Source organism: Prunus dulcis, chromosome 6 (genome assembly GCF_902201215.1).
Source record: "Prunus dulcis chromosome 6, ALMONDv2, whole genome shotgun sequence".
In the NCBI taxonomy this organism is placed as follows: domain Eukaryota; kingdom Viridiplantae; phylum Streptophyta; class Magnoliopsida; order Rosales; family Rosaceae; genus Prunus; species Prunus dulcis.
This window is the reverse complement of record NC_047655.1, coordinates 9,273,865-9,285,386: the sequence shown is the minus strand read 5'-3', so window position 1 is coordinate 9,285,386 and position 11,522 is coordinate 9,273,865.

Sequence of the window (11,522 nt, the reverse complement as noted above, 5' to 3'; positions counted from 1 at the left end):
TTTGTCTATATGCAAAGATATGTTTTGGTAAAATAATCTAGTTTTTATTCGGTAATTCCAAGATATTTTCTTTCTTTTTCCGTTTTCTTTTTTCTCGCTTCCCAAACGAAGAGACACTGATTACGAGTATAGCCGGGCGGCCGTTCTCTACAAATACAATATTTTAAAAGTATAGCCGTCCGGCTTTACTGTACAAACATCATACTTCAAAAGTACAGCCGCCCTTGAAATAGAATAGAATATGTTAGAAGTATAGCCGTGCGGCTTTACTCTGTAAATAGACTATTTTAACAGTATAGCCGCACGGCTATACGCTTTGAATACAATATTTTAGAAGTATAATCGCGCTGCTATACTTATTATTATTCGTAGAGAGCCGATGGTCTTTATTGATGAAATGGATTGAAACAAAACAAGCACAAAAATAGCGTGGGGGTAGGGAATTAGGTGAGCAGTCTCTATATATATGGGTTTAATCATCGGATTAACTAATGAGGGAAATATTTTTGCTCACCACTTAAACCTAAAGTGTATGCTCACCACCTTTCTTAATACATGACACGTGTCTATATGCCTAACAATAGTTAACTTTTTACTTTGATTTATGTTACTATGGTTATGCTTATAGACATGTGTCAAGTGTTGAAAAGAGTGGTGAGTGTTGAGGCTCAAAAAAGTCACGGGAAGCCCAAAGACATTTAAAGCCCAATATAACATATAATGTTGGTCATGCGTTAATTCAAGCTGTATTTTGGGAATTAATTTATTAAATAAATATATAAATAATGTACATGACATGCCAAACCAATAGTACATGTTTCCTGTGCCAATCACCTACCAAGCTCACATGAACCCAAGTCATGTGGTTTACGGAGTTTGCACGAGGGATTGTGGTGTGGAAGGTTATGGAGGTCCACAAGGCCCACGGAAGCTCTTGAATAATGGAGACTTTGGGCTAGCTACTTAGGAGCACCAAAGTCCAAGCCCATTACTTGAAGTTCTCCAATATGGGTGAGCAAATGATATATTTTTCAAGAACTTCCTTTTACCCATAGGAAATAGTCATTTTCCAATGTCTAGCTTTACCTGCTAGAAATAAGGATGTCCCAATGCTCCATATTACCCGTTGGAAATAGACTATTCCAACACTTCCTTTTACCCAAAGGAAATAGTCATTTTCCAATGCCTAGCTTTACCTGTTGGAAGTAAGAATGTCTCAATACTTCCTTTTACCCGTTGAAAATAGATTAGCTCCAACACTTCCCTTTACATATTGGAAACCAAAGAGAGCGTTCACCTTCAATAAATTGAGAGGCATTGTCCAGCCAAAACCAACCTCTCTTGGTTGTTGCAAGCCTCTCAACAACCACGAGAACTCACATTTCTTCTGCTGCTGCAAGCATTTCAACATCCACTAATTTTTCTTCAGCCATCAAGCTCCCCTCATTCGACTATTGCAAGCAATACAGCAGCCATCAACCAATTTTTCTTCAGCCATCAGGCCCCTTTTTTTAGCTGCTGGAGCAGCACAACAACTTCTTGCTTTAGCCGCTGCAAGCATCCCAACAGCCATCAACCCCCTTCTTCAATCATCACACCTCTTTCCTAATTGTTGCAAGCACCCCAACCATAACCTCCACTCCTTGAAACCATTCTCCCTATAAAACCTCACCAAGCATAACTCCGATCTTTTCCTTCCTCATCATACCCTTCCAAGTTATAAACACTATAGCCTTTAACCCTCAAGCTTTTCTTCTCATCCTCCTTCTCTTGAAACTCTTAAATCCATAAAGTCTCACCAAGCATAATTATAAGCTTTTCCTTTCTTCCAAGCTATAAACATTATAGCCTTCAAACCTCAAGCTTTTCCTTCCATCCAACTTCTTCTGAAACTCTTAAATCCTCATAGTTATAGCCACAAACAACAAATTATCAACATCCAACCTCAAGCATATTCAACACCAAGCCAAGGACAAGCATTCTTATTTGCTAAACTTGTGGGTTTTTAGCTCCCACACTCCAAGCTCTCATGCCAAGCTCACACAATCTCGGTTCAACATCAGCAAGTCATCTTCAACAATCCAGAGCATGACCAAGCAATCGTAATGCTGCTAGAAATCTACTCAAGCCACCCATCCTCTCTCTCTATCTATCTATCTCTCTCTCTCTCTCTCTCTCTCTCTCTCTCTCTCTAAAAAGCTCCATCCCAAATCTAAAACACTCATCCTCTCAAGCTAAGTTGAAACTATAGTCATTAGCTTTTTGGTAGAAAATGCAAACATCATGAGCTATTCGTCTAGCTACTGAAAACACCCAAAATCTCAAGCCTTAATCCTTTCCTTGTGCTCATTTTCTATTAGCTCCCATGCCACAAGCATATCATGCCAAACCTAGTAATATCTTGATTCACCAAAGCAAACTCTCATGCCAAGCCTGTGCAACATCAATGCACAATCTCCAACTTTTCGTCTAGTTGCCGGAAACATCAGCACAAAACACGCAGCCGCTGGAAGAAGAACATAGTACTCCCCTTGGACTTGCTTCTCCCTTGAGATGCTTTGGGCCTAGTTCTCGCTAACTCAGACAAAGGGGCAACGAAGGCTTCATTCATCACTCTATAGTGATCCAAGAATCAACAAGCCTGGACGAGCCTTCGAACAAAAAAGACCCAACAGTGAGCATACACCTTAGGTTAAAGTAGTGAACAACAATGCTCCCAACTAAGGAGCCTACCCTCTCAATCTTTCCTGGACTTATGCTTTGTTAAAAAATTACTCAAATAACAAATTTAACATCAATTATTAAATTAAACTTACATATCTTCTCTTGAGAGTATTCATATTTACACATATCCTCCCAAGTTTTACAAAGTTTTCACATATTCTTTCATAAAAAAGAAGAAAGAAAAACATAGAATTCTTTGGGCATGCTCATTTAGCAAAGTTACCAATAATGGTCCTCAGGACATAGGCATACTCATTTAGCAATTGTCAACAACAATTGTTGCAAATATGCCAATTTCTTTTATTATTGTTTGGATGCAAGCGATGTTGAGAAAGGGGAGATTTGAACACAGAATCTTAGACGTAGAGGTAAATATTTTTTTACCACTTGAGCTAGAAGTCCCTTGTCTTTTCCTTGTTAATTAAGAGAGAGAAATCGGTGAAAGGGAGAGGCTGGGGAAGGGGAGTTGCCGATGTTGGGAACGCTGACACACATTGACGGAAAATGAGGCCTTGCGCACAGGTAAGCAAGGCGACCACCTAGGTCTCTAATTTATATAAATCCCTATATATACCTAGTATGCCACTATATAAAACAAATTTATACATATAAATTATGTTAGGTTAATTATTTAATTCAAAATTAAGAAGAGCCAAACTCGAATAAATGTAAGGAATAAAACATATTGAGCCTAATTTCACATTTTTAACTATGGAAAATAAACTTCCTGACCACAAACACTTTTTTTGCTTTATCAGTTCTTTCCCAATAATTCAATGATAGGTGAAGTTCGAATCGTTTAACAGGTATTGTGATTAATGATTTCTTTTTGTTTTGAATTTCATGCTTTGTTTTTTGGGAAATTATTATAAAATTTACAAATTTCCAGTGAAGATTCACAAATTTGAAGAATTTTTTGCTTATGTGTAAGCAAATTTGTGTTATTGTACTAGAATTTGAGATTTGGTAAAGAATTTAAGTTTGTTTATCGCTTTCTTGTTGCGTACAATGTAAATTAGATATTGTTTGTTGTCTTTTTTATGTTACTATCTTAAATTTGAGTTCATATAATATTTTCTCAAAGTTCTTTCAGGAAAAATAAATCATTTAACAAGGTTGAGGGCCACATTTTTGTAGTTTGCCAATCAGATTAGTAAAAAGCTCTTTCAGTTCATATAATATTTTCTCAAAGTTCTTTCAGCACTTTATAGTTTTATTTTTTACCAAATAGATTAGTAAAAAGCACTTTCAGCGTCATGTCCATTTTAGTCATTATAAATAGTTACAGCACTTTTACGGTAAAATTTACAAAACGCTCTGACACTGGTTTTTATACTCATAGCACTTTTAAAATTACAGTTTACCATATGTTTAATTGCTTTACTTTACAGCTGATTCTTTTTTAGCGCTGCTAAATGAAACCTAAAATTAACTGAATACACCATACTACCAAACTATTTATTGAATGACTAATTTACCCTAATATAAAATGATCAAAAAGGATATGTTGAATTGTGAAACAAATATAATTTTAGTAAATACACCCTACTCACCATATCCAACCCTAATCAAACATATTACTTGACAACGCAGCGAGCATTGGCTGTGGCGCAAAGAGGTATCGTTGAATGTTGGTTCCTTTGCTTTGCTGACCAACAGCCCTCCATTGTTGCCCAACAACTCCTCCATTGTTGCCCAACAACTCCTCCATTAGAGATGAAGGTTAAGGAAATTATTAAGAGACCAAATCTGAAAGTAGAAGACCATCTAACTATTCATAACAATCATTGAAGATATTAGTTGGATCTAAAGTTCAAATATAAGAATGCATTTGGAAATTAGTTTTCATTTGAATCAAGTTTGCAGTAGCTATTAGACCCATATGGCCTGCTGTCGAACCAGTTTGAACAAATTCGTTAGTTGAAGACTAAATCAAAACCCCATTGAGATGAGAGAAAAAAATTTTAAAAAAAGGAATTTGAAGAACAAAAAAAAAACCAAGATTTGTTCAAATCGGTTAATTGTAGGGTTCGTTTAGCATCAATCTTCTTTTTAAAGCACAGCAGAAGCAGCTTTTTTTAAAGCGGCAGCAATCCCAAACTAGGCCTAAGGCATCCAAAACTTTAAGACAAACCTCTAGGGAGAGGGAGCGGTTTTGCTAGTGGAGGTGGCAAGTTTTACTTGGACGTGGTATAAAATGTGATCATGCCATCCCATGGACAGTTAATCCGATCTCTAATTCATTCACATTTGATGGTATAAAATAAAAGAGTTATTTACTCAAACGATCCTCAAGCTTATACATAATTTACATTTTAGTCTATAAACTAAATTATTCGTTCAAATAGTTCACAACGTCTTTATTAATTGGCGCTTTAATCCTACCGTTATATTCTGTCAATATTGATATCAAATATAGGGGTAAAATGGTTTAATTAAATAAAATAGTAGATAAATTAAAAACTAAAAATCAAAAGGAAAAAAAAAACCTATTTCCCAACCCCCAGCCCCCAACCCCAACCCCATTGCCCCAGCGCCCCATTTTCTCTTACTCACAACCCACCCTATGTTTCCCTCCCTCCATGTCCCCTCCTCCTCCTCTGCAACATCATCATTAGGGTTTGGAGGTCGAGAAATCAGCTCCGGCGATTGTGTTCAAGAAGTGATGGCCGGGGTTGGGTCGCCAGTAAGGTTCGGGGGTGGGTTGCGGCTGAGGCTGAGATGGTCGTTGGGGAGAAGAAAATACAGAAGGAGAGGGAGAGCACATGAGAAGGTCGCAGGTAAGGATCTGGGGTGGGTTGTGGCTGAGGTTGGGATGGGTGTTGGGGAGAAGAAAATACAGAGGAAGAGGGAGAGCACATGAGAAGGTCGCGTGGGGTGTTGGGTAGCAGGTAAGGATCGGGGGTGGGTTGCGGTTGAGGCTGGGAGAAGAAAATACAGAGGGAGAGGGAGGGTGGTCGTTGGGGAGAAGAAAATACAGAGAGAGAGAGAGAGAGTTTTTGTTTTTTTTTTGGGTTACTTTTTGTTGTCTTTTATTCTTTTTGTTGTAAATTATAAGTGGAGCCCACCACAGTCCTCACATTATTGAAAGGGGTTCACCCCTCCTTGTAATGATATAAATAACAGATAATACTGAAGAGCGGAATTCAATTCTCTGCTCCTAAAATTCTCTCCTCAGTTTTTTGGTTTTATAATACGTGATCAGCACGAATTCGCTTTAATAATACCAGCTGAATTCACTGATGATGAATCTTTGCAAACTCCTATCTTCAAAGAAACCCGAACTGGGTTTTCGACTCGTCCTATTCAGCTCCCTTTAATGGTTAATGAACTTGAAAAACGAGTCGTCCTCCTCTGCAATTACAGAGCCAAACAAACACAGAGAAGAAGAAAAGAGAGCGCAGAATCAGAATTCTCAGAATATGATTTGTCTATCGCGGCAATAGCACCACCGAACCTTTGCCCAATTGAACGCTGCTCTCCTCAATTTTCATTCCATCAACATGACTCTCTCTGAAATAGCACTTCCAATCTCATCAATCATTTATATATTTGAAAGCATAATCACCAAAGAGTCTTGAAAGAGAACGGAACGATAATGGCCCCCTCTTCTTCTTCTTCTGTGACGCCAAAGACGACGACGTCGGAGCCCAATGTATTCAAGCGATTCGACGTCGTTTCGGACCCATCTCAGTCGACGATCCTCCAGGTTCTAGTGTCGATCCAAGGCCTGGTTACGAGGATGAGGAAGCTGGCCTGCATGAACTGGGTGTCGCATCTCGAACCCGTCATCGCTAAAGGCCTGAGCAAGCAGCCGGTGGACGCCATCTCCAAACGCATCGCGACCAGCAGAGGTTGATTTTTGCAGGCAAGCAGCTGGAGGATGGAAGGACCCTTACCGACTACAACATTCAAAAGGAGTCGACCCTGCACTTGGTGCTCCGTCTGCGTGGTGGGATGCAGATCTTTGTGAAGACCCTCACTTCCGTCCATGAAATTCGATATCCCCGAAAAGCTCCGTTTCCAAACCCGACCCAGTCTGTGGTAATATTGCCTGGCCTTGAGAAACGATTCCAAATCGGATTTTACCTTGGATTTGAGATCGGCTTCCATGGTTATGGTCTCCAAGGTCGATGGGTGCGTGAACGAGACGGCTCTCCATGCTCCATTGGGAGGCAAGCTGCTCAGGAGTTAGGCATTCCGGAGATTCAGTTTTGGACTGCCTCTGCTTGTGGCTTCGTGGGTTACTTGCAATACAGTGAGCTCGTCAAGCGAGGCGTTGTTCCATTCAAAGAACAGAGCTGGGAGCATCAGCAATGGCAATTCATTAAATGGGGCCCAAGCAAAGAGAGGGGTTGGATGGGAGAAGTTGGTTACAGCTGGGGTTGAACAAATGGGCATAATTAGACAAGACAGATGACCGAAAGGTCATGACTTCTTTTGCAGGCACAAAGTATGTGAACTAGAAAGTGTCACACAAGTGCATGCTGTGTCATTGCTCATATGCACATATATGATAATCCTAAAGCGACCCGTCACTCTTCCCAACTCCACTCAATGCTTTCATGGCTGGTTCATGTTCATCAATCATAGAGCAGACAAACGCTTTCACGAGCACTATGGTTTGTCTCAACTTTTCTAATTACATATATTAATGTCATAATATTATATTGTTTCCTATTTCCTCTAGTTTTGACAGGAATTCCAGCTAACAGTATATATATTATTTGATTGTGGTGTTCATATGAACCCACAAATAATTGCCTTTACTTTACCACACATTTATTTATGGTATGGTGTAGGTTTATTACCCATACAGCAATTTAATTTGTGAATTTACTTTACAGCAAATTAACCTACTTTAAAGGGTGGTGCGGGATTATCGTCCACGCCTTTACTGTCATTAAAGTATGGTGCGGGATTAACGTCCATACAGCAATTTAATTTATGAATTTACTTTACCGCACATTTAAAGTATGGTGCGGGATTAACGTCCATACAAGTAATTTATTTACCAGTAAATTTATTTTATGGATTAATTGTACTGTATGATGAGTTTTTACAGTATACAGATCAGGACCAGAAGTTCCTTGATCCTCATCATACAATTACATCAGGACTTGAAGATCCTTGATGATGATATTGATATGAGAGCTGGCAGTCTCTCCGGTACTATATTTGTAAACATGTGATCGGACTTAAGGGTCCTTGATCCCTGACATGTGAATAAGGACCTGGGTTTCCTTAATGATGTAACAGTACCGTATTGGTTAAAAGTGCCATACACATGAATAATAACTGTACTGGCAAATGTACTGCACATATGAATAGATATGTATTCATGATTGATGAATAGTACTATTCACATGAATAGTGACGTATGCATAAATATTAACCATTTTGGGAAACCGTCACTATATACAAAATGGAACCTGCAGTTCCTTAAACTCATGGATAAACAATTAAATGAGATGCCAGAAGTTCCTCAAAATATGGACAATTATGTAAGGGCTTGAAGTCCCGAAATATGTACAGAAAATTGTAAAAATGTCCATACCATGAGAATATGTGATTTTGGCCCGAAGTTCAAAATCTAAGGGGATTGAATGTCCATACCATGAAAATATGTGACTTTGCCCTGAAGTTCAAAATCTAACAATGTTGAGAACCTAAAGTTCCAACAGTTAAATGGACAAACTTGAGGTATTATTACAGATTGTGGTACGCCACATATTTCTTTGGCATAAGAAGATGATGAATTTAATAAAGTTCGATTTTGTTATAATCGACACCTCAAGGAAGAAATATATTTTGTGAATCCGGTTGTTAAGAATACACCGTGAAATGGATAATATCAGTATAAAAATCAAATGATGAATTGAGGCTCCCCACATATTTTGTTACATCTGGGGCGGAAGCCCATGGATCCAAATATATGAGAGATCCTAAAACTTGAAGTTGTGGGTATATAGTAGTTAATGTTCTTCACTACTATATTGAGATATTATCGTAGCTTTTATTCAATTCATATTTCATGTCCATTTGAAAATGGCGAATAAATTATGAGTTTGGGTTTAACCCAGACCAAAAAATTCTGGGCTCACATGCATGGAAATATGAGAGATTTGATGTGGTTATTTGAACCTATAAGGCACAAGGTTCCAGACCGTCATTTTGAAAAGACATACAAACCACATATGCAAGTTTAAGAATGTGCGCAATTATTATTATAAAAGGAAAGGAACATACAACAGATAGATTTTTACACCTGCAATGAAAGTGCAGGCCCTGTAAAATCTATAAAATTACATTATGTTCTGGAAGCCTCTGAAGGAAGAGGACGGCGCTTCTTAAGCCTAGCCATGAGCCTCTCATGGTCTCCCAAAATTTTTTCATTTGAGACCTGCAGCATGTCTAGCTTTCTCTGTGTATCAACAGAGTACGAACTCACCAGTTTCAACAAGGAATTATTCTCTCCTTTGAGTTTCTCAACCTCTTTTTGAGACTCATGAAGCATTCTTTGAAGAGAATAATTTTCAGTTGTCAGCTTCTGAACCTCGTTTGCTCTAGCACGCAAACGATCAGCCATGTTAGAAACAGAAGCAGCACTCTGAATGCTAAAAGCCATTGAGTCATCAATAGCCTCTTCCTCAGACCTCCCTGTCAACAACATTTCATCCATTGGAATAATGAAATTCCTAGCTACTGTGACAGCAGTAGCATCATCCATCATCACAGAATCATTAACTGTGAGATGACGATTTTGGGATACAAAGGATGGACGCCAAACTTTGGCGTCACTGGTTGTTTTGGGAGCATCATTTAAATTGAAATTATTTGGGCAGGAAGAAGAGGAAGCCATTTTAAGAAGGTTTCAAAGAAAGTCTTACAAAACTAAAGTTTCAGAAAATGAAGGAAGTTGAGTTGAAACAAAGTTCAGTTGAAACGCAGTTGCTCAATCAAGTTTTGCAAAGGCAATATCTATAGACGAAAATGTGGCAACTTTTCAGGATTCCAATATCTTCTCGAATCCCCACATTATCTTTTTCTTTAGCAAGAGTCCAAAACTTCACGTGGCCTCCAATAATGCCTGTCGGCACTTTCGGCGTTTTCAAGTATTATTTTCAAAGCCGATCTTGCTTTACGGATTTCACGGAGCTACTTTTTCAAAAGTATCCCGAGAATCTCGCATTTTTTTTCCTATGGTTAATTTGAAATTCACCGGTTCTACCTATTCATTGTATTTGTGTATAAATGTGTTACTAACGAAATTTTCTTTGCAGAAGACATCCAGTTTTCCCATACAAAATGATGTTATATCTACTTGTTTTTCTTATCATTAAGCACTTAATATGCCTGAGAAGCAAGACTATCTCTGATCATCCATTCAGGAAGCAAGACTATCCCTGATCATGTTTCTGCAAGATCAGGGGATTGTGAAGGCGGCCTTGTGCTCTAATCTCCTGAGGTCCTTCTAGACTAGGAGAATTGAGAGCTTGTTTTCTGCTCCCACCAGCTTCCTTCCCTGATTGCTTACCTTATCTTGCATCAACATCACAATTTTTTTTGCATTTTTTCTCTTTTGCAACTCTCTGTTCATAAGAGATTTTATTTCTTTAGAATGAACATCTGAAGAAAGAATCCATGAAGTGATCCTAACTCTGAGAGTTATTGACAGAGAAAAGAATTGTGATTTTGCTTTGCAGGATATAACTAGATCATCAAGCACTACATTTACTGGGCCGATATGAGCTTGAATGATACTTGAGAAAAGTTTCTCCCACCTAAGGATGTAAGCAATACTTGTGTTATTTTATGCTTATATACTTATTTGATATATTATCTTGAAAGGTAACCAAATGGGGAGATAAGTCTGTTCCAAAAGAATGGCTTGTATGTATCCATGAATTATTAATGCAAATTTTACAAATTGCAAGTTGGATACATTGATAATACACTGCACAAATTAAAGTCCCATAAGAACAGAATATGGGTATAGCAGTGATCAATATGATGCACGCCTGTTGCGTAGCAAATGATGTGGATTGAAGTCCCGAAAGGACAATCCCTTGACATGTCAATATTGATATTGTGCACGCCTAATGCGTTGCAAATTGTATGGGTTAAAGTCCCAGAAATCAATTGACATGTATATATTAATCTGTGGCATGCCTGCAGCATGACAGATATATGGTTCTAAATGTTCCAACTCCCTAAATGGAGATTATCCACGCCCTACTATAACATAACGCTCCATTGGAGGTTATAATTCACATTCTCACATAATAAAAGCCCCCTGCAGTGGCTTGGGTACCCAAAAGGCAAAGAAATGCTTATAATTGATGCATGCGCATGCACATGAGAATGGTGGGATCATGAATTGATGAATGACAAATTTTGATTTTGAAGTAGCTACTCAAATCATCAATGGGCTGTGTTGATTGGAACCACGTTCAATTATTAAATGTCGACAATATTATTGGCCAAAATGGACTGAGGCAATTCCATTATAGATGAGAATGAACGTGAAAGAACAAACCCATAGTACGAACCCCAAAATTTGTTAATACTGAAAGTTATACTTGGGTGTTCGGAATAAAAGGGAATATACCTACTTTGTATGACACAATGTTTCTGGCAGAAACAAGGAATGTTGGGTTTTCTCCATATTTTTCAAAATTCAATTGTGCCCCCCTTATTGCACATTTACGGAGACCAACATGTTATCTTTAAGGGTTATTAAATGCACAAAGCATATCTCCTGAAGTGATTCCCTAAAGATGTATAAATAGCTGGGT